At 40.6% G+C, this 21,838-nt stretch overlaps 1 protein-coding gene across 1 annotated transcript in view; it reads right to left on the bottom strand.

Moving 5' to 3' along the window:
* MAMLD1 (mastermind like domain containing 1) overlaps positions 1-21,838 on the bottom strand; it is a 290,944-nt gene that overhangs the window by 108,182 nt on the left and 160,924 nt on the right. The gene's annotated exons all lie outside the window — the stretch shown is intronic.

The raw sequence follows: 21,838 nt of genomic DNA, 5'->3' as shown, positions 1-21,838 counted from the left end.
CCAGTGAAGTCAGACCAGAACTAAAGCACCTGATCTGCATGCCCTTTCTGGGTCAGAGACTTAAGAGAAGTAGACACATGCGAGAATTGTCGACCATCGGAGATCGGTAAATGATCCCTCGGCGACAATTTGTGGAACGATGCTGTACAGAAACATCCCTGGCCTTGAGGCTAGCGATGAGTTCTGTTGCTATGGAGGGGGACGGAGGTGCGATGATGGGCAGACGATGGAGCAGCTTCAATCGGTCCGCGGGGCTTGAAGATAGCATTGTGATTGAGCAGGAGTGGAGTCATTAAGGATCTGACAGGACTAATCTTTAATGATGCCCGAGCTATATTGATTGGCAGCCACTACACACAAATATCAGCTGAAACCGTTGTTATCGGCCATTTTGACCGATGGTTATGTGTGTGCATAGCTTTAAACTATTAGAGGCAGAGCCTTAGAACAGAAGTCAGGCACCTAGCAATTTTTAATGGAGAATGAAGATGGCAACCTCCATATTCCTCTCAGTTCAGGGTCTCTATAAGCTGTTCAAGGGCTCCAGAACACCTCTAGCAAGTTCACAAGTTGTGATGAGCTACTAATCCCCTGACGTTAACACATCTGCTGCTGATTAACTAGTTTAACTGCTTGAAGCTGCAACTTGCAGATAACATCTAATCTGAATTTCATGTCTTGGTGATGATCGAGGACATGCAAATATTCTGGGTTGGCATGCCAATAGCACACACCCTTGAAACTCATCCAAACAAATGTTGCAGCTACTGCATTTGTTTGGCTCCAGTTCAAGCTACATGCTATTTGTGCGTAAACCTGGAATATATGTATCTTACGGATTGTCACTAGTAATAACCTGACATTGCTTAAAGAGGAACTTTAGCAAAAAGGGGAACACGATAATCAATACATTGCAAAGTGCAAAGTTAAAACATAGAAAAAAGATCAAGAAATTATTGATATTTGCCATGCAATTTGTTCATGTTGTTTGATTCACAATCAGCCTGCACATCATCATCTTTACTACTGGTAGACATGAAAAAAAAAACATATAGCACCAACTGCCTTTATATACCACACCCCCTAACAATGTGATAGGCTAAATGTTTTTTTTGTTTTGTATATATATATATATATATATATATATATATATATATATATATATATATATATATATATATATATATATATATATATATATATATATATATATATATATATATACACACACATGTACACAGAGAGAGAGATACTGGTTACTTGGCAGTTGGAAACATTACCACAGTGCAACAAGGCTCACAGACAGCAAACTGTTAGGACCTAGGTCCTGACATCACACTGTGGGAGGGATTTCACCACACTATCAGCCACACAGACCCCTTTGATTATCTATTATGACAAAAAGTAAAGATTTCTCAAGGGATTGGGGGTATCAGCTACTGATTGGGATGAAGTTAAATGCTTGGTTACAGTTCCTTTTCAAGTTGTGTCACATAATGTTTACTCACTTGCATGACAAACATGTTTTCTTGGGCCATTTTTATAAACATCAGGTCAAGTAAGAAACATGAGCAATGACAAGTCAGAGACTCTGCAGCCTTGTGATTACAAGTAGTCTATTTCTAACGGGAGGTAGCGGAGAGACCAGAGGTCACCTGGAGGTTGGGTCACAGCCTTTACTTGGTGAAAGCACATGGCTTCCCTTAGAGAAGAGGGTGAGTGTATAGTGTAATGGAAAAGCTATTCATCTGATTGCTTGCTGGACCAATGGATCATATGATCTAAAACAATTTAGGATTAACCATATCTGATGTGAATCCTTGTTCACCCAAAGCAATCGTGTTATAAGCACATAGGATAACAGTAGAAATAAAACTATACAAAAATAACATTTTGGACAAGGCAATTTATTATCTTCTGCTTGCTATTATTTCCTAGGCACACTTCCCAGCTGCACTTAAATGAAGAGTGAATTAAGCAAATGATTAAAAACCAGACAAAATATTGTGTTTGGAGAACACATCTAATACCCTCTTTCCATTTCTTTGTGGAAGTTAGATATCTCCACAAGGGCAGGAAAGATCTGCTTTACATCTTAAGCTACTTTCCTCATTTGTGGTATACAGGATCTTCTCAAAAATTAGCATATTGTGATAAAGTTCATTATTTTCTGTAATGTACTGATAAACATTAGACTTTCATATATTTTACATTCAAATACACACAACTGAAGTAGTTCAAGCCTTTTATTGTTTTAATATTGATGATTTTGTCATACAGCTCATGAAAACATAAATTTCCTATCTCAAAAAATTAGCATATTTCATCCGACCAATAAAAGAAAAGTGTTTTTAAAACAAAAAAAGGCAACCTTCAAATAATTATGTTCAGTTATGCACTCAATACTTGGTCAGGAATCCTTTTGCAGAAATGACTGCTTCAATGCGGCATGGAGGCAATCAGCCTGTGGCACTGCTCAGGTGTTATGGAGGCCCAGGATGCTTTCATAGCGGCCTTAAACTCATCCAGAGTGTTAGGTCTTGCGTCTCTCAACTTTCTCTTCACAATATCCCACCTTATTTGAAGGCTGACTTTTTTTGTTTTAAAAACACTTTTCCTTTATTGGTCGGATGAAATATGGTAATTTTTTTAGATTGGAATTTTGAGATTTTATGAGCTGTATGCCAAAATCATCAATATTAAAACAATAAAAGGCTTGAACTACTTCAGTTGTGTGTATTTGAATCTAAAATATATGAAAGTCTAATGTTTATCAGTACATTACAGAAAATAATGAACTTTATCACAATATGCTAATTTTTTGAGAAGATCCTGTATTAAAGTGAAACTTTTTGTTAAATTATGATTGTAAATCGTTATTAAGTCCTTTTTGCAAATTAAAATTTCCATCATCACATGACTTATTTTGATTTCTGCAAAAATATAATTGATTTTGCAAGATGCAACTGTTCACAAAAAATAAGAACGGTCTTGAAAAACTTACTACAAATGATTCTGATTACTGCAGTTTAGTAAACAGACCCCGTTTTCACAAAAATTCTTAACTGTAGAAAAATGTGTCTCCTTGTGCCCATACATTTTCACAAATATTATCATCTGTGTGGAAATATGACATTTCCATGAAAATTATGATAAAATAAAAAGGTTGTTCTCTGTTAGTCACGTTTTCCAAGTCTCAGGTTTGGACCTCTGCCACAACACTATCTGCGCTGAGTATGTATTCTGTTTCCTCTGGGCATTCTGGTTTCCTACCACTTCCTAAAACATGCTGCGAGATTAACTGACTTACTCCCAAACTGGCCCTAGTCTGTGGTGAGAATATGAGACTATAGTAGGGACCTTGGATTGGATCTTTTAACGTATGTTGTTTTGTGTCACAGAAGATGAGAACCTCTATATTATGGAGTGTGGACTGCCTTGAAACTTGTCTCTTGCTAATAGAAATCAGCAGCACAGAGCAGTAGGAACCCTTATAACTCATTTTCAACACCTAAACACTTTCTGTTATCGAGACTGATGAAGGGCTACGTTTTGTATGTACAAAACCATATAGGCAAGATGGAGTCATTATTGATATAAACTCTCACAATGTATAAATGGGGGCGTGACTATAATCTGCCAGGCCCCCCAGCAAGGATCCCTTCCTGCCCCCCCCTCCCAGAAATCACCTGCTGCCATCCCCAAGACAAAGTATTTAGGTAGCATCTATCCCTCCCATTACTCCTCCTCCTTCCCCCCATTAGGCAGAGCAGCATTCCCAGCAGTATACTTCACCTGCTTCTGGCAGCAAGACAGGTCCTCCTCACTCCTCTTCATAGCAGCTCCACATTGTGCAGCCTATCACCTTGTGCCTTCCATCTCTGCATGACATGTAAATCCAGAGCATCAAGATGAATGATTGTACAGCGCACAAGTATGATGCAGGAAGGAGTGGACCTGTCCCACTGCTAGAAGCAGGTAATGTATGATGCTCTGCTGCCCCTGCTCTGCATTTAGAGAAAAGGAGCAGGTTTTTTTTTGTGTGTGGAAATGGTTTAGAAATCTTTGTGGGTTTTATTGCTGCTTCTGTCCCCATTGTGTAGATTTTTTTACTCACCTTCTGCCCCAGAGTTCTCCTTGGAGCTTTGTGGCTTTAAACTGGTAGTTTCAGGGACAGGAAATGAGGGACAGCAACTACAAATAAAAATCTATATGGCCGCTGGTTACGGTTCCTAACACCATCTTTACTACCGGCGTGGAATTTCTCTCACATGGCGACAGAAGAAGGTGTGAACATGTTTTAACCCTGTACCGTCCTATACAAAGCCAAATGGTTTTTTTCTCCCAGGATTTGAAGTGCTAATTTTAGTCCAGTATCTCCTCACCAGAGCCAACCTGTATCACCTGTGCAGCTGTCAGCACCGTTTACATGTACAGAGACTTCAGTGATGTCTTCAAGGATATCTCACTGGTAAAAGTTCAGAAATTTGTCATTTTTGTTTAATAAGGAAACAAATGTGTTTACACTGACAAACCAGAATTAATCCATAACTAAACTAAACAACCCTTATGGAAATAAGATTGGTTGCCAGTGGTTACAAATCTCCATTTCCAGTTTTACTGCTTTAAAGAACAGTCTCAATAAGTAGATAACATGAAGTTGATTGAAGTAGGCTGGTTTGCATTACAACCCCACATGAGACAGCAGATAGGAAGTTTTTCCTCGCTCATTACCATTATAACCTATTACACTGTGATTTAAACTGCAGGATAAAATCGTCCATGCGCTAGCTCATAATATCAGGAGAAAATGACTAGACTGATTGGAGTGTTAATTGAAGTTTGGCAGCATGAAGTGACAGCGTAGCTTAAAAGACTGATTTTCATTTATAATGTCAAGACTTTTACATCAAATGAAACCCCTACAGTCTGCCATGCACTGAGGTGCAGAGGGGCACTGAGGAGGCAGAGCAGGTTATCAGAGACTACTGGCCCTATTAACATGGTAGACAGCAGTGATGCACAAAACCCCACAGGAGACAATCTGACTTAAAGGAAATCCCAACTTTAATTAAATAAAATAAAATTGATACAACATTTCTTCACAAGGCAATTTGCAAATTAGGGCTATGCTACACAGACACAGCTTTAGATTTACGCAGAAACACAGTCAAAGCTAATGTCATCCAATGGAGTTGCTGCTAACAAGCAAAGAGCAAATCAATTGACTTTCCTATAGGTTTATCATCTACACAACCTAAAATTAGCCAAAATTGAACTTGACCTCTAGGGCAACTCTGATTTAGGAGTAAAGAGTTAATTAACAGACATAATCTGCCCTCTAACCTGATTAGACCTGGGCAAAGAGCCTCTGCTAATTTTGGTAAGTGTGGATTAAAAACGATAAAAAGGACACATTTCAGGTTAAATCTTTGCTATAAATGAAGGTTCTAAATAATCCAGGTATGAAATGGACAAGAAAAAATAAAGTAGCTTTAACAGGACTTCTTTTATGCTCTATAAGATGTTTTATAGCTCTTTCAGAGTAATGCGTTCAGTTCTAATAAGTGAAGGAAGTTCCTAGAAATGCTATAAGTGCAGGTAATTCCTGTAACTCCTGAGTAAGCACATAGCCCAAAATAGGTTGGATCACTCTGCAGTCTACCTATACCTCAAGGAGACAAAACACTCCTGAGGACAGAGAGAGAAGAAAATTCGTTCACACCTGGGGTGCAACAGCTAAGCTGGAACAAGCATCTGTAGACAGGGGAGGGATCTTCCATCAAATCAACATACAATGCGGTTTTAATTTGTTTGTCTAGATATCATGCACATGACATACACCTTAAAGTGACAGTGAAGTGAAAAAAAAAATTATGATATAATACATTGTATGTGTAGTACGGATAATGAATAGAACATTAATGGTGAAGAAAATAGTCTCATATTTATAATATATATATATATATATATATATATATATATATATATATATATATATATATATATATATATATATATATATATATATATATATATATATATATTTTTTTTTTTTTTTTTTTTTTTTTTTTTGTATATTTGCAATTTACACACTACACTCAGCATTCTACGTGATTTCACAGCAGGCTAAGGAACTTTTGAACTTTACGTTGCAGAAAAAAAAAACAAATACCGTGACAGACACTTGAGATAATAAACTTCAGAAGACAAAGCTCTCTGCAACTTTAAAAGTCCTGCAGCAGATATGCTTGTTTGCTTAGATAACAACTGGAGTTTCTTAACTCTTCCTTTACTGGAAACAATATTAGACTCATATCTCTGCTGCTCATGTTTTCATTCTTAGATGTACTACAAATACAAATCATTATATCATAAGTTTATTTTCACTTCAGTTTCCCTTCAAGCCAAGCACTGAAACAATTTACCTTTGCATACGTAGTATCAATTACATAGACTGCTGACTGAAATCATTTGATTATCTGTATTTATGAAATGCCTAGGAACCCCTTTCACTTATAACAACTGAAAAAAATTTTTACTCTGAAGGAGTACTGAAATTTTTTTATAGAACAGTGAGGGGTGTCCAGACGAAGTTATATTCATTTTTCTTTTATAGTCCCAGTGGGAAGTTAGGGAAATTATCCCAGAAAAAAAAGGTTCTAATCCATTTCCCCACTTATCACGAATCTCTTATACAATACTAAACCAATTTTTACCAGGAGTTGGGATTTAGGCTAGGTTTCCACTGGGACCAAAATCTGCCATTTTCCTCAACAGATATAGATTAATAGGTTGACAGATCCCATGTTATCTATAGGATTTATTCAGACTTGTCTGATTTGAAAGTGTCCATTAATGTAGCATAGAGCAAAGTTCTGACGCTGCATGACTTTTCCATACATGGACACGTCACAGATAGCATAGTATTATTGACATGTACGTTGCAACAGAACCATAATTACATAGAAAGACACAGAGGGTCATAGATCGGATCTGCTGTTACTGTCCACTAATTGCATCCAGTGTAGTGTGAACCTAGGCAGCTAACCTGACAGCTAACATCTTAGGCACTGTTCACACTGAAAACTGGCAAGCACGAGGCTGATGCGATCACTAATCAAAATTCTTGCAATTTTTGTGCACTTTTGGGATTTTGCTAAACGCCATCTTTTCTTGTTTTCCTGATTGCTTACCTAAAAAAAAAAACCACAATGAAAATCCCATGCATTGCGTTTTCCTGCACGTCAGAACAGCAAACGTTCAAAAAGCGCTACAGGCCCCTGCGATTGCGATTGACTAATATCGCATGGCGTTGTACAGCACCTCATAATCTGCATTGTTTTCATGAAGGCATTACAACTGAAAAATCACCTGTGATTCTAAAATCGCAGCGCAACACCGCCCGTGTGTACAGGTCCTTACAGGATGTTATCAGCAATAGCCTTTTTGCTTCCTAAAGTATTCCTCTATCAACTCTGATATTGTGTAGATCTTGCTTCTATTGTTCCCAAACAAACAAAGATCACCATAGAGATTCCAGTATGTAAATGCATGCATGCTTTGTCCAGTGGCATTATTTAAGAGAATACTGTATAGAAGAGAAGAAGAACGCCTTTGTATCCAAAGCAGAAATGTAGCAGCACACAACACATAATACACTAAGTATTATTACAGCGTGTGCAGCCACTGGTTTAATAGCTATGACCTAGGTGTCAACTTGATTAATCTATCATTAACACCACTGCCTCACATAATGAGGAAAAATCTTTATAGCCCACCAGAAGCACAACAAAACAAAGAAGCCAGATCACTGGGATGTTAACAAGACGCAAACAGGACAAAAGCAGTTAAAACAACAAGGTGTACACAATCCAACTGGTAATTGCATTAAGGGCAGAATAACTATATACAATCCCGCCTATACTGTCATTTATTTCCAGTATTCATAATACGCAGACACATCCACAGTGCTACTCCATCAATGTTTTATTCCCCCCTGGCTTCCTCCTACCCTCTCAGCATCACATAAATCACAGTTCTCATTATTAAAATAAATACTGCTTTTAAGATTCAGAATCATGCAAGATTGAAGCCTAGAGGAGATATATATCATGTACCGAAAATAAACATCAAGCAATAATGTTTTTAAAAGAGAACAAAAGACAAAATACTTTAAATAGCTTTATGTTGGTTGTAGAGCCCAGGATCACATGACTGTGGGCTGACCTCACCTTTTGATCCTCCCTTCTGCTGCCACTAACCCTCCCTCTGCAGTGCTTTATGTTAGGGTTTGGCCCCTATTCAACACTAGGGATGGCCCTGATTAGGAGAACTCATGGAGAAGCATGTGATTAGTTTTATCAGCTGATAGATTTGTAAGGTCCTGATTTTCAGTGATGACTTCCTGGTTTAACACATGATCAGGACCAGCAAATCAGAACCTTACAAATCTATCAGCTGATCAAACTGATCACATGCTTCTCCATGAGTTCTCCTAAGCAGGGCCATCCCTATTCAACACCTGTCTGTAGCTGTTACAATGATGGCTAGGCCAGTAGAAGTCATTCTCTGATCAATTTAAAGCTAATGAGTTTTTTAGGGTACTTTCACACTAACACGTTAAGCTGTAATGAACTCTGTTTAGTGCACTGTGACTCTGTGTGTTTAATGGCCCATACTCACGGGCTACAATTGTCGCCGCAACCACGTGGCACGTGCGTGTTGCGGCGACAGGTCGTCTGTGAGTATGGCGCGCGCGCCCCAAACCATCACTCGTTGCTGCTGTCGCACCAGGCGATTGGCGCGGTCAATCGCCTAGCGACAGTTGCCGCCGCAACTGTCGCTAGTCCGCGTGTGTATGCGGACTAGCGACAGCAACCTAATAGACAGTGCACTAAGTTTGCGGCGGGCGGGTGGGGGGGGGGGGGGGACGTCGGCGACAGCTTCCGTCCGTTGGGATCACTAATCCCTCCTCCGCGGTGTGTATGCGGAGGGACCTGTCGCCGAGCTGTCGCCGAACTGTCGCGCACACGCTCCCGTGTGCTAGCGACAAGCTACATAAGTAGCTCGTGAGTATGGGCCATTAAAATCTATGAACAGTTCATCAGTCATGCTGGGATGCAACAAATTCCATTGTTACAAGGCAGAACATGCATTGCATTGCTTGAAACGCATATGTGGATGTGCAGACTGTTAGTCAACGGGGCAAATTGGTCAGTTGTTTCTTTGTGTGCGCTGTCACATGCTACCGCAACAGTTGTTTTTGGCTGTGTTAAGTATACGTTATGCCACAGCGCACTGCAACGCCCCAGTGTAAAACTAGCCTTAGTCTATCAGTAATTTCTTGGTGCATGAGACAAGTTAATGAAAAAGATTTTAAAGAGAACCCTATTACTAAAGATAATAGAACACTGAGGCATGTTCTCTGCACAATAACATGCCTCTGTGTCTTTCTGGTGCCGCTGCCAGTCCCCCCAGGCTCTGCTGTCCCCCCTGAATAATAGCACCAGGCTGGCGACAATCTGCTTGTCGCTAGCCATCTGTTTACCTTGTATTTGTCAATCTCTGTGCTCCTCCGCCTCCCTCCACATGGCCTCCCATGGCTCCCCGCTTCTGTCAGCTTCCTGCAATCGGAAGCTAAGCCGCGACCCAGAAGTACTTCAGCTTTCCAGCATCCATGCACTGGTTCTGGGCGTGTCACCTGACCCGATGCAGGTAACCTACCGGGAGCCATACACAGAGGATTCCGGAAAGCCATTGGGAGCTACAGGAAGTGTAGAAGACAGTGTCTGAAGGCTCAGGAGGGGTGGGGTAGGGGGGTTGTGCGTTTCCGGCCAGTTGCTAGAGCAACTGGCAAACACACACACACACATACCTGGCATCAGGCAAACCTGTGCAGGAAGTGTAGAAGACAGTGTCTGAAGGCTCAGGAGGGGTGGGGTAGGGGGGTTGTGCGTTTCCGGCCAGTTGCTAGAGCAACTGGCAAACACACACACATACCTGGCATCAGGCAAACCTACAGGAAGTGTAGAAGACAGTGTCTGAAGGCTCAGGAGGGGTGGGGTAGGGGGGTTGTGCGTTTCCGGCCAGTTGCTAGAGCAACTGGCAAACACACACACACACACACATACCTGGCATCAGGCAAACCTGTGCCAAATACAGGGGACTTTGCTATATAAGCCTGAAGTATAATAAATAGAAATACAGCAATTCTAGCATCAGGGTCACACTGATCATGGATAATAATATATTATTCCCCCCAGTGATAAATAACCCTCACGTATCATACAGGTTTTCATGCAGAATTACTGAAAGAATGGCCTGAGGGACTCATAGGCCACCTGTAGTCCAGCACCGGCATGTACTGCATTCAGAACAATTCAGGAATAAGCACTCCAAACACAAAGCACAACAAAGCACCACGTATTCTCGGAGGAGCTGCCAGACCTTGCATACATTTATGCACAGTTACCAAATCATAAGCCATGTTCTCTTTATATGTTGTTTCCAAGATGATCACACTACTCCCCGAGGCTCTGTAAATCCCAATAGCTTATTGCAAGTAGTCATGCTGTATAAGTGTACCCTCTGTATGCATAAGCCCTGCAGAGCTAGCAATTTCTTGGCAAATATACATGCTAAATGCCTTACGGCAGAAGATTTTAAGCACAGACTTGGTGATACCTAAGCCCCTTTTCTCTGTCACTGAGCCAGCACTTCTTAGGAGCAGCAAAGTACTCATCCATTTTAATAGCCCCCCTGCAGTTATCCTTTGTCTATTCTCAGCACAGGTCCTATTCCAGTATTACATGGCTTATCGCCTCCTTTACAATGCGTTCCATATGCCTCAATCCAGCAGACAGGAATAAAAAGTTGACCTTAATGACGAACATTTTGTGGTGGGCTCTGAAAGATGCATATTCTATCTGTAGTAATGCATTGAGTATTGTGTGTATTAGATTCTGAAAGACAGGAGAACATGACAGTGTCAGAAAATGGCTTGTTGTTTTAGTAACAGAGAAAAAAATAATCAACAATCAATTTATAGAAGTCAAATTTTCAACCCAACTGAGTATATTGCTGTTGCTTCCTATTTGGCTGAACTATATACTGTCAAAAAGATGCTGAATGCAACCACACATCCAGCACCAGAGGCATTCTCCAGTCAAACGACAGCTCTCACACCCATGTCTATGGGTTGTTGAGCTACTGTTAAAATAGCAGAGACAGACATACTATGCCAGCAAAAAACAAACAAACACATATCATATGTATTGTACTGTCTAACCATGAAGGTTTCCAATCTTTCAGGTCATGTGATTCCTAGGAAAAGTAACTAAAAGCAAATAGACTTGATGGAATGTAACCACTCCTGTAAGCACTTCAGTGTTAATGAGGAAGTCACTTGAGTGACTGGTGGAAGATGATAAAAAGTACTCAGCCAATACAGTTCTTTAGGACTCCCTGCTATTACCAGATGAAGGCCAATGCAGTCTGGATATGCTGCCTGGGAATTTGATTATATGGCTCTGTAAATATACTGTAATGTCTGTCAAAGATATAAAGAGATGGTTTGCATATCCACTCAATGACTTTAAGTGCTGCATTGTGGGTGTAAAACTCTTAAGCCCCATGTACACTATACGATTCTTTGTGCGATTTGATTGCGATTCTATTTACAATCCGATTAAATCTGACATGTCTGATCGGGATTCGAATCGATTCAATTTGATTTGCCATTGTTTTGCAATGGCAAATCGATGGCAAATCGAATTGAATCAAATCGAATCCCGATTGGACATGTCGGATTTAATCGGATCATAAATAGAATCGTAATCGAATCGTACAAAGAATCGTATCGTGTAGATTGGGTTTAAGCTAGCTGGGTACAGATGCTAGATGACACTCATCTCAGGACCGTCTCAGACTGTAGTGTCCATCGACATTGCATAAGGCATGCTTTAATGACAGCGATGCATGTCCAATACTCAAGCCCGTTGTGCCCCTCCCTTCCCACTGCAAGCCACACTGTCATGTACTGCATCTTCATCCCTTCTCCCCCATTCAGGGTCGGGCCGAGGCAGAGGCGAGAGAGGCTCCAGCCTCAGGGCGCAGTGTAGGAGGAGGCACACAACTCACTCAGCTTTCATTCCCTTATTGTGCTTGAAGAAGAGAAAAATAAGAAAAGAGGATACATGGCAGTGACTGCAAGCCAGATAACTAGAGATTAAGGTGTTAGGGGAGATTTTGGGTCCTGGGGGACCTCTTAGTCTAATACCAATCAGTGTGTGACGGCTGGGGTGGGAGGGATGGAGGGTCACAGTTTGGTGTCTTAGCCTTGGGTGCTGGAGGACCTTGTCTCGGCTCTGCCCCCATCCATAGCAACATAGCACGTTGGGAGACTGCAGCACTGTAGTCTAAGGCACTAGGCCCCAAACTGTCACCCGAGGGATTGAGTCAGTAAAAACAGTAATACTTTGCACAATGTTAATGTACAGGTAAAACTCAAAAAGTCAATTTATTTCAGTAATTCAACTTAAAAGATAAAACTAATATATGAAATAGACGCATTACATGCACAAGTGAAGAGTCCAAGCCTATGTTATAATTTTGATGATTATGGCTTACATAAAAACCCCAAAATCAAAATCTCAGACCATTAAAATATTAAAATTGTTCAATATTCTAGGCTCTGTGTCAGACTCGAATCAGCGAATTACTCCATAACACCTGCAAAGGGTTTCTATTTTATATATTAGTTTCACCTTTTAAGTTGAATTACTGAAATAAATGGACTTTTGAATATTATATATTCTTTATATTACTATATTCTAATTTATCGAGATTCACTTCACCTGTATCTATAGATCGCAAGCATGTTATAGCTATATCAAATAAACAGAAAGAGGTGAAAATGTTAAACTTCCAGACATGATAAATGCAAAATATAAAATAAAGTGAAAAGACAACACTTCCCTAAAAAGTCCAGAGAACACAGATGGGAGGGTGGTTACTTTCATAAGTAAAATGTGTGTACAAAAGAGGATGGGTAGATGATTTTGATGAGGTCAGTTTAATGTTTCGGTAGAAGGTGTTAAAAGTAGTGGGAAGTATTTCCAGCTGAGGAAGAGAGTTTAGAGTGGGAGCAGCTCTAGAGAAATCTTGTGAACAGTATGTGGTTTTGAGAACTTAGGCACAGTAAATTACTGGAAAAGTGGCAATGGGTTTTAAAGTGAACCTCTGGTGTGGAATATGAAAAGTGTATTCCTGTACTTAAAGAAGAACTCCAGTGAAAATAATGTAATCAGAAAAGTGCTTCATTTTTACAATAATTATGTATAAATGATTTTGTCAATGTTTGCCCATTGTAAAATCTTTTAAACCCCTCATTTACATTCTGACATTTATTACATGGTGACATTTTTACTGTGGGAAGGTGATGTAGCTGCTGCCTGCTTTTTTGGCAGTTGGAAACAGCTGTAATAAGCTATTTCACACAATGCAGCAAGGTTCACAGACTGGAAACTGCCAGGAGTACGTACTCAAGAGTTTCTTGTGGGAGGGGTTTCACCACAATATCAGTCATACAGTGCCCCCTGATGGTCTGTTTTTGAAAAGGAATAGATTTCTCATGTAAAAGGGGGTATCAGCTACTGATTGGGATAAAGTTCAATTCTTGGTCAGAGTTTCTCTTTAAAGCTAGAATGATGTGGCAGTTTTTTTTAGGAAAACCTGTCTCTGCCCCGCCTCCTCAGTCTTTTCAAATGAGTGAGGGAGATCGAGGCGTACAATCCCCTCCTCTCTGCTAGAGGCCTGCCCACATTCATGTAGGCAAAGGAAGATTATTGCTGTGTACGTGGAGGGCTTCAAGAAGAGAAGCAAGATGGAGGCACTGGTAAATAATAATGTGTCTTTCACAAAGGCATAGGTAAGTAGGAAGTACTTCACTTATTCTCAGTAAAATTCTATGAACACACAAAAAGGGCTCTATCAGAATATTTTGTTGGAAAAATAAATGGACTTAAAGTATACTTTAAAGAGAATCTGTACTCTAATATTCTTACAATAAAAAGCATACCATTATATTCATTATTTTCTCCTGTGCCCCTCTGTGCTGTTTCTGCCACTCTCTGCTGCAATCCTGGCTTGTAATTAACAGTTTTAGGCAGTGTTTACAAACAAACTAACCAGCTTCTAATAGGCTCAGCTAAGCATAGTGTGTGAGTCATTCAAAGTATGCAGGGGGCCTGCAGAGGGTATCGCTTCTACCAATCACAAGCAGCCCTGCACATTCCACACAATCAAGCTTTAGCCCGACAAACAGGACAGAGGAAAGATACATTGATTTATTACAGAGACAGTGCAGTTAGGAAAGACTGCAGTAAGCCAGAGCAGATTAGAACAGGCATAGTAACTTATAGGATAGAAGAACTAAGGCTGAAAAATTTGTTACAGAGTCTCTTTAAAGTAAGCCTGTGAGGTCTGCAACAGGTATATCTGAATACTTACTTTGGGAGGGAGAAGCCTCTGGATTCTCAATAGGCTTCCCCCATCCTCCTTAGCCAGGCCAATCTAATTGGCTTTTCGGGGGTACCATTGCTGGAACAGTCTCATGGAGGACCACAGGGGAAGTATTTCCAGGATCCAGAACCTTCCCCCTCTTGAGGCGAGTACCCCGTAGGGGCACTTTTTTCCCCTACAGGTTCCCATTTAGTTAAATTGTGTATGAGGAAAGAAATATAGGTGATAGAGAATTGTGAAACAAAGCTTAGTACTGTGAATATCTTTTCAGGTGGACTAAAAGCCTTGGAGAGTTTGACAGAGAAGGCAAACTTATGAGTAGGTAGGAAGGATAGATGACTCTACCAGCAGCCTTCCTGATGGACTGTACAGGTGAGAGTCCTGTTTGTGGCAAACTAATTAGAGAGGTATTGTAGTATTCTAAAAAAAGAAATAAGGTTTTTATTATTACTTATTTAGTTACTATCGTGTTACCGTTTATGTACTCAAAGTCTTAGTTTATGACCCTTTATCAACATTGTTTGACTGGTAGATCTATGTGGCTACCATCACGTTGCAGCTTCTTTACTTCTGTCTATTCCAAACAGGCAGCAACACAATGCTACTGAATAGCTGTCCGACTTAATGAATTCTTTGCACAAGTGGCTTTTTCCATGATTCAGATAAATGATGAGAAGGGAAGGTTATTAGCCATCAACTCGTGACTTTACAAATCACTTGGTTGGTGACACCGCGCAGCACATGACAGAAGCTGCACTGCTTCAGGGGGTTCTAAAATACCAGCATAGGAAACAAAGCCGGGTTTATTTGCTCTGGACTAAATAAAACCATGAACTCATGCCGTGGCATCTAAAAAAAGGAACAGCCTGAAACAAAACACAACAAGAAGGGATAATTTCATAGGAAACACCCAGGCATCATTATAACTTATTCATAACAGAGCCTTTGTTTGAGAACATTGTGCGGATAACACACTGCGGCCTTGATAAAGGCAATGTAAAAGAAGGAACAGTGGGGTTTAATATGCAATTAATTAGCAAAAAAAGGCATTCTAAAGCAACAATTAGTATGATTTCTGCAACATTCTTGAAATAGGCAGGCAAATATTCTCTGGCAAAGTGGAAATATGGGACCTTTTGCTTCAATGGTTATACCCGGCAGCTAAGGCCATCATCTGAAGGCCACTGTATGCAGTATCTGTGTTAGAGCATGTATGGGATATCTGTTATCTTGTCACAGAGCAGGAATATGAAATGACAAGCTCACTACACCCTTAAAGGATTCTTTTAGTTGAAACCACAGCAGGAACTATACTGTAGGCCAATGCAGACACTGAACAGGTGTTGCTTGAAATGATTATTAGCAACACGGTGTTGTGGATAGCATTCTCACCTTGCAGCGCTGGGTCTCCAGTTTGGATCCTAACCAGGGCACTATCTGCAAGGAGTTTGTATGTTGTCCCTGTGTCTGTGTGGGTTTCCTCTGGGCATTCCATTTTCCATCCACATCCCAAAAACATACAGATGAGTTAATTTGCATTCCCTTAAACTGGCCTTATGTAAAACACTGTGAAAGATGTCAGCACTAGATATATGCTAATTTTGGGTGACAGTTTAAGAAATAGGGCCAATTCAATTCACTTTTTCTCCTAAGTATTCTCCTAGGTGATATTTTTACATTATAAATAAAATGTCTTTAAGCGACCAGCAAGCAAGAAAATATTCAAATTATATTGTTCACAGTACTTTTTCTCCTACTTTTTGGTACTGTTTGATTGCTGGTTGCAAAAGTTATTTTAAACAGAAGATGAAAAAAATCATCTCCTAGGAGAAAACTTAGGATCAGGCACAAAGTGTCTCTACAGACACACATCTAGGGCTGTTCTGTTCTATGAAGGTGGGCAGGGGGATGAATGGATGGTGCATTGCTTCAGGGATAACAATAGCCTCAGATAGTGATTTGGCATTAGTGATCTGACACTTGAGATTGTTAATATCTTTTTTTTTCAGATTCTTTATTTATTTGTAGAAAGCATTAGACATGACATCCGAATATAAACTTCAAATTAACCGAACTTACATATTAAGTATCGGAGAGTCCATAGTGAGAAAGGTGTACATCAGGAGACGCAGCTCCAATTTCACATGTATATTATAAGTACAACAAGAGTTTGATGGTACACTTCACTCGATTATTGTTATCGCTTCCTTTTTTTTTATTTTATGGCTATCTTATATTCAGGTCTCCATAAGCCAGACCCAAATGAAGAAATTGTAATCTAATATATGAACATAACATAACATATTAGCTCTTAAGAGCAAATTGAACATCTCCCAGACATTTGAGAGCTCATCTCTCTTCTCTCTGCCACACATTGTGGTCTTCTCATGTCTGGGTCGGATACGGTCTCTTGTCCAGCAGCCCCTTCACCTATATATGCTATTCATCAAAAAGTTATTAGTTCACTCTCTTGTCAACTCCCTGTATATTCCACTGTGTAGCTTAACTAGTTTTTCCTTAGTTCAGGTAGCGCTACCCTCCAGAATCCCCTCGAACTCTACTGATTCCCTAAACATTGACCAGAAAGCCCAGGTCTTTTTGAACACCTCTGTTCTATCCATTGTTGCATGTGTTAGATCTTCCATCATTTGAATGTGATCTATCTCCTTTACCAACTCTGAGGATCCTGGGGGGTTAGTATCTCGCCATTTCCTGACTATTACCCTTTTGGCTGCATTCAGAATATGTCGGACCACTGATCGTTTATATGCTCTCATAGACCAATCGTTGCAGTGGAGGAGAGAAAACTCTGGTGTGAAGGGTGTGCTACGATTAGTGACATGTTTTAATAACCTCTCCACTTTGTTCCAGAAGTTTTTCAGATTGGGGCATGACCAAAGAATATGTGTCAGGGTACCTTGGGCACCCCCACATCTCCAGCATTTTTCATTTGTTTCTGGATATATTTTATGAAGTTTGTGGGGCGTATAATACCACTGTGAGAGAATCTTGTAGTTGGTTTCTTGGATTTTGCTGGACATAGAGGTCTTATGAGCATATAAACACATTTTTCCCCTTTGGGCCTCAGAAAAGGTGCGTCCCAGTTCTCCCTCCCACGTCTTAAAGAAGGGTGCCTCATAATCTGTCTGTGATATCAGGATAAGGTGTATTTTCGATAAAGTTTTCTCGATTGGGTCTGACCCATTGCATAATTCCTCAAAATTCGTTAGGCATCTCGAATGTGTGGGCGTTATCCTTAGATGCCTCAGAAGGTGTCTTATCTGGAAGTAGCCCCACCAATCCAACCCCGGCCTATTCGTACTCACTCTAAGTTCCTCTAGGGACTTCCATGTCTCATTTGCTTGGATGTCTGCTAGTTTTAATGACCTAAGTTCTTTCCAATCTTTATGCATGTGGGCTCCGCTATCTACTGGGAGTTCCGGATTGTCAATTAACGGTAGCAGCGGGGAGGGCCATGGTGACAGTCCCACTAAGTTTCGTAGTTTAAGGAAAATTTGTATAGTTCTAGCAGGTAATGGAGGCAAATTCTGTGCAGCACGGTTATCATGGGCTGTCCACAGACAGGAGGTGAGTTGGTTAGGAGAGAGATCATTTTCCAATTTGACCCACTGTTTAAGCGAGCTATGCCTTGCCCAGTCTACTGCTCTAGTGAGCACTGCCGCATAGCAGTAGTAGGCTACATTGGGCACTGCCAGGCCTCCATCTTGCTTTGGTTTATACATGATATCACGCTTTATTCTGGGAGGCTTTTTTTTCCAGATGTATTTATTAAAGATGGACTGGGCTTGGTGCAAAAAAGATGTCGGGATGGGCACTGGGAGGGTCTGAAAAAGGTACAGCAGCCTTGGCATTAGGTTCATTTTGATCACTGCTACTCTGCCCAACCATGAGAGTTGGGGTAGGTCCCATTTCTTCAAGTCTAATTCTAGAGTCTTTAGAAGTAGAGGGAAGTGATTTCTAAAGATATCGCCCAGAGAGTCAGTTATATTGGTTCCCAAATATTTTATGTGCTGATGTTTCCACTTAAAAGGGAAATTTTGTTCTAGTTGTGTTCTGGTTTCCTCTTTAAAGAGGAACTGTAACATAAACAGATCCCCTGGGGGGTACTCACCTCGGGTGGGGGAAGCCTCCGGATCCTAATTAGGCTTCCCACGCCGTCCTCCATCCGTCAGGGGTCTCGCTGCAGCCCTCCGTGGAGTCCGGGCAGCGGTGACGTCATTATTTACCTTCCTGGCTCCTGCGCAGGCGCTCTGACGGCTGTCGGCTCCGAACTACACGGAAATACCCGATCGCCGTCGGGTCCGCTCTACTGCGCAGGCGCAAGTTTCCTGCGCCTGCGCAGTAGAGCGGACCCGAATGAGATCGGGTATTTCCGTGTAGTTCGGAATGGAAAGCCGCCACAGCGCCCCCGCTGGAGCCAGCAAAGGTAAATATTGAAATGACAGTCGGCACAGTCGCCGGCTGTTCGGAGGGCTGCGGAGAGACCCCCGTGGGACAGAGGACGGCGTGGGAAGCCTCATTAGGATCCGGAGGCTTCCCCCACCCGAGGTGAGTACCCCCCAGGGGATCTTTTTATTGTTACAGAGTCTCTTTAAGTCCTACGTTAAATGCTTCACATTTGTCTGTGTTTATTTTAAAGTATGATAATGCCCCAAATCTGATGAAGAGATTGTTAATATCTTAATCAACGTTGGGGAGCATCTGTACTAATGTTAGATTTTCACCCAAAACAATCACAAACATCTTGGTTAACAAAAATCTAGCATCTGTACACAGCTGAATTAGAAAAAGCCCAGGCTGAGACTTTCAAGTGGAAAGAGATGAACACAAGGTGCACTGAAGCTTCCAGTGATTATTACTATTTAGTATATATATATATATATATATATATATATATATATATATATATATATATATATATATATATATATATATATATATATATATATATATATATATCTTCCACAGAGCTGCCATCAGAAATTTCTGGGCCCCGTACTGGGAAAACCTACTGGGCCTCACTCTCCTCCCCCCTATATTTAAGGTAAACCCCCTATATTTAAGGTGATCACCGGCGATCAGCAAAGCGCTGTGACACATGTAATCCTATGGGATGACTCCTGATCAGAAAATCGCAAACGTGCTGCATGCAGCATTTTCTCAGCAATTGCAATGTGATTCTCATTCACTGAAATGAGAATGGCAGAGCACAAGCATGGCAAAATAAAAAAATTGCAATACAATTGCAATACAATTGCAATACAAAATTTGTATTTTGTATGCAAACACAGCCACATCCACTGACAATCTGTACATTCTGTGGCAGACTTGCAGCTTGTGCCCATGTTTGTGGCATTATTCGCTGGGCCTCAGACTCATTTGGGCCCCATACTGCAGTCCCACCTGTGATGCCCTGAAGGCGGCCCTGGTCTTGTCGCTTAACTGTCCCTCAGAGGGGCTCACAATCTAATCTCTGCCATAGTCATATGTCTATGTATGTTTTTGGGATGTGAGTGGAAACCTGAGTGCCCGGAGGAAACCCACACCGACACGGGGAGAACATACAAACTCTGCAGAGAAAGTGCCCTGGCTGGGATTCGAACCGGGGACCCTGCGCCACCGTGATGACAATTTTTTTCAATGGCAAGTCAAGTAGAGTGTAAAAGGGTCCAATGCACAAGTGTGATGTCAGGAAGTATTATGTTGGGACTGTGATGAATTGTATCTGTAGTTTTGAATAATGGTAGCCTGTCATGTTGTTATTGCATTTAAATGGTAGACAATTATGGCATGTAGCAGGGAGCTGTGAGCTAGCTAGACTGCATGTGGACTGCATAATAAACCCAGAGCAGTGGGTAAATGGAATTCGATTTTATGGCTGAAAATCCCGCTTTAAAGAACTTGTATTCTGGATCATTAAACTTACTTGGGGACACCTGTACACTCACTCAATTCATGGTGTTTTGTATAGTGTGTGTACAAGTCCTACGATATCCACTGTCTATTGAAAGGGGTCAGCCAATTCAGTATTTTAATCTACATTACCCCATTTAATCCAATATGATATATAACACCTCTGTGATGGACACCGGGAATCAGCAGTGACTGCAGCAGTAAACGCTAAGTCCCTTTTTTAACTGCACTTTGTTTTGACAGATCTCTATTAGATGACAAGTTGCAGAGCGCTCTCCACATTGTGTTTAGTGCATTAATTACTGTGTGTCTGATGATTTAATGTGCCCTCCTTTGAACTGACTATTCTTCCAGTGTGTAAAGGAGAGGAGTCTTATTTTCCCTGATTTATTCCAGAAACATGCAGAGTTTCTGACCTTTGTTTGTGGCTAATATCAGCAGAGAGCATTAATCTTGGTAAGCCTTCTTTCCTAACAGCAGGGTATGAAAATATAACAGCTCTGCATATGGCAGAATAAACATATACTGTATCACATTTATAGGAACTCAAGATCATTTCAAGGTTGGATCCCTACTTGCTTAATATCTGCCCTGAGGATCTTCTGGTTCTGAATAATGGAACTGAAACATTTTTATTATACAAAATCTAAACAAAACATAAGAAAACATCTGTTCCGACTGTTCACAATGACATTTTAAAAACATAAAAAGCTCTAAATAGGGTAAATAGCTGTCTACTGTATATATTTATCCTTCCACTATATTTACCTAACCAGACACAGTACAGTATATGTCTATTGTATATATCTACTTTATATACCTCCCTACTCATCTATTGTATATAATGATCTAACCATTCACCTACTGTTTCTACCCCCTTACTTATCTATTATCTACCCCCTTACAACATAATTACCCAACCACTATAGCACCCTCTGTCTATGTATCTATCGTTGTGCTATTACTACTATTATACCAGTTCTAGTAAAATATGCAAAGACTATGACAGTGATTGCTAACCTTGGCACTCTAGCTGTGACAAAACTACAAATCCTATAATGCCTCTGCCTCCCTGAGTTATGTTTAGAGCTGTCAGAGTGTCGCAATGCCTCGTAGGACTTGTAGTTCCACCACAGCTGGAGTGCCAAGGTTAGCCATCACTGCTCTATGAGAACTTTTGTATATGAATAGATGACATTAATGTGACTCGAGGTGGTGTTTTAAGATGTAAGATCTGATTACTGAATGACTTTCTTATTATTATTATTGTTGTTATTATTTTATATAGCTCTGACACCTTCTACATCCTTATACAGTACATACTACATAGTGCATACTACATAGTAATGTTGTTAATGGTTCCTCAGAGGAGCTCAGCTCA

Source organism: Hyperolius riggenbachi, chromosome 8 (genome assembly GCF_040937935.1).
Source record: "Hyperolius riggenbachi isolate aHypRig1 chromosome 8, aHypRig1.pri, whole genome shotgun sequence".
Classification (NCBI taxonomy): Eukaryota; Metazoa; Chordata; class Amphibia; order Anura; family Hyperoliidae; genus Hyperolius; species Hyperolius riggenbachi.
This window is presented reverse-complemented; position numbering and strand designations above follow the sequence as displayed.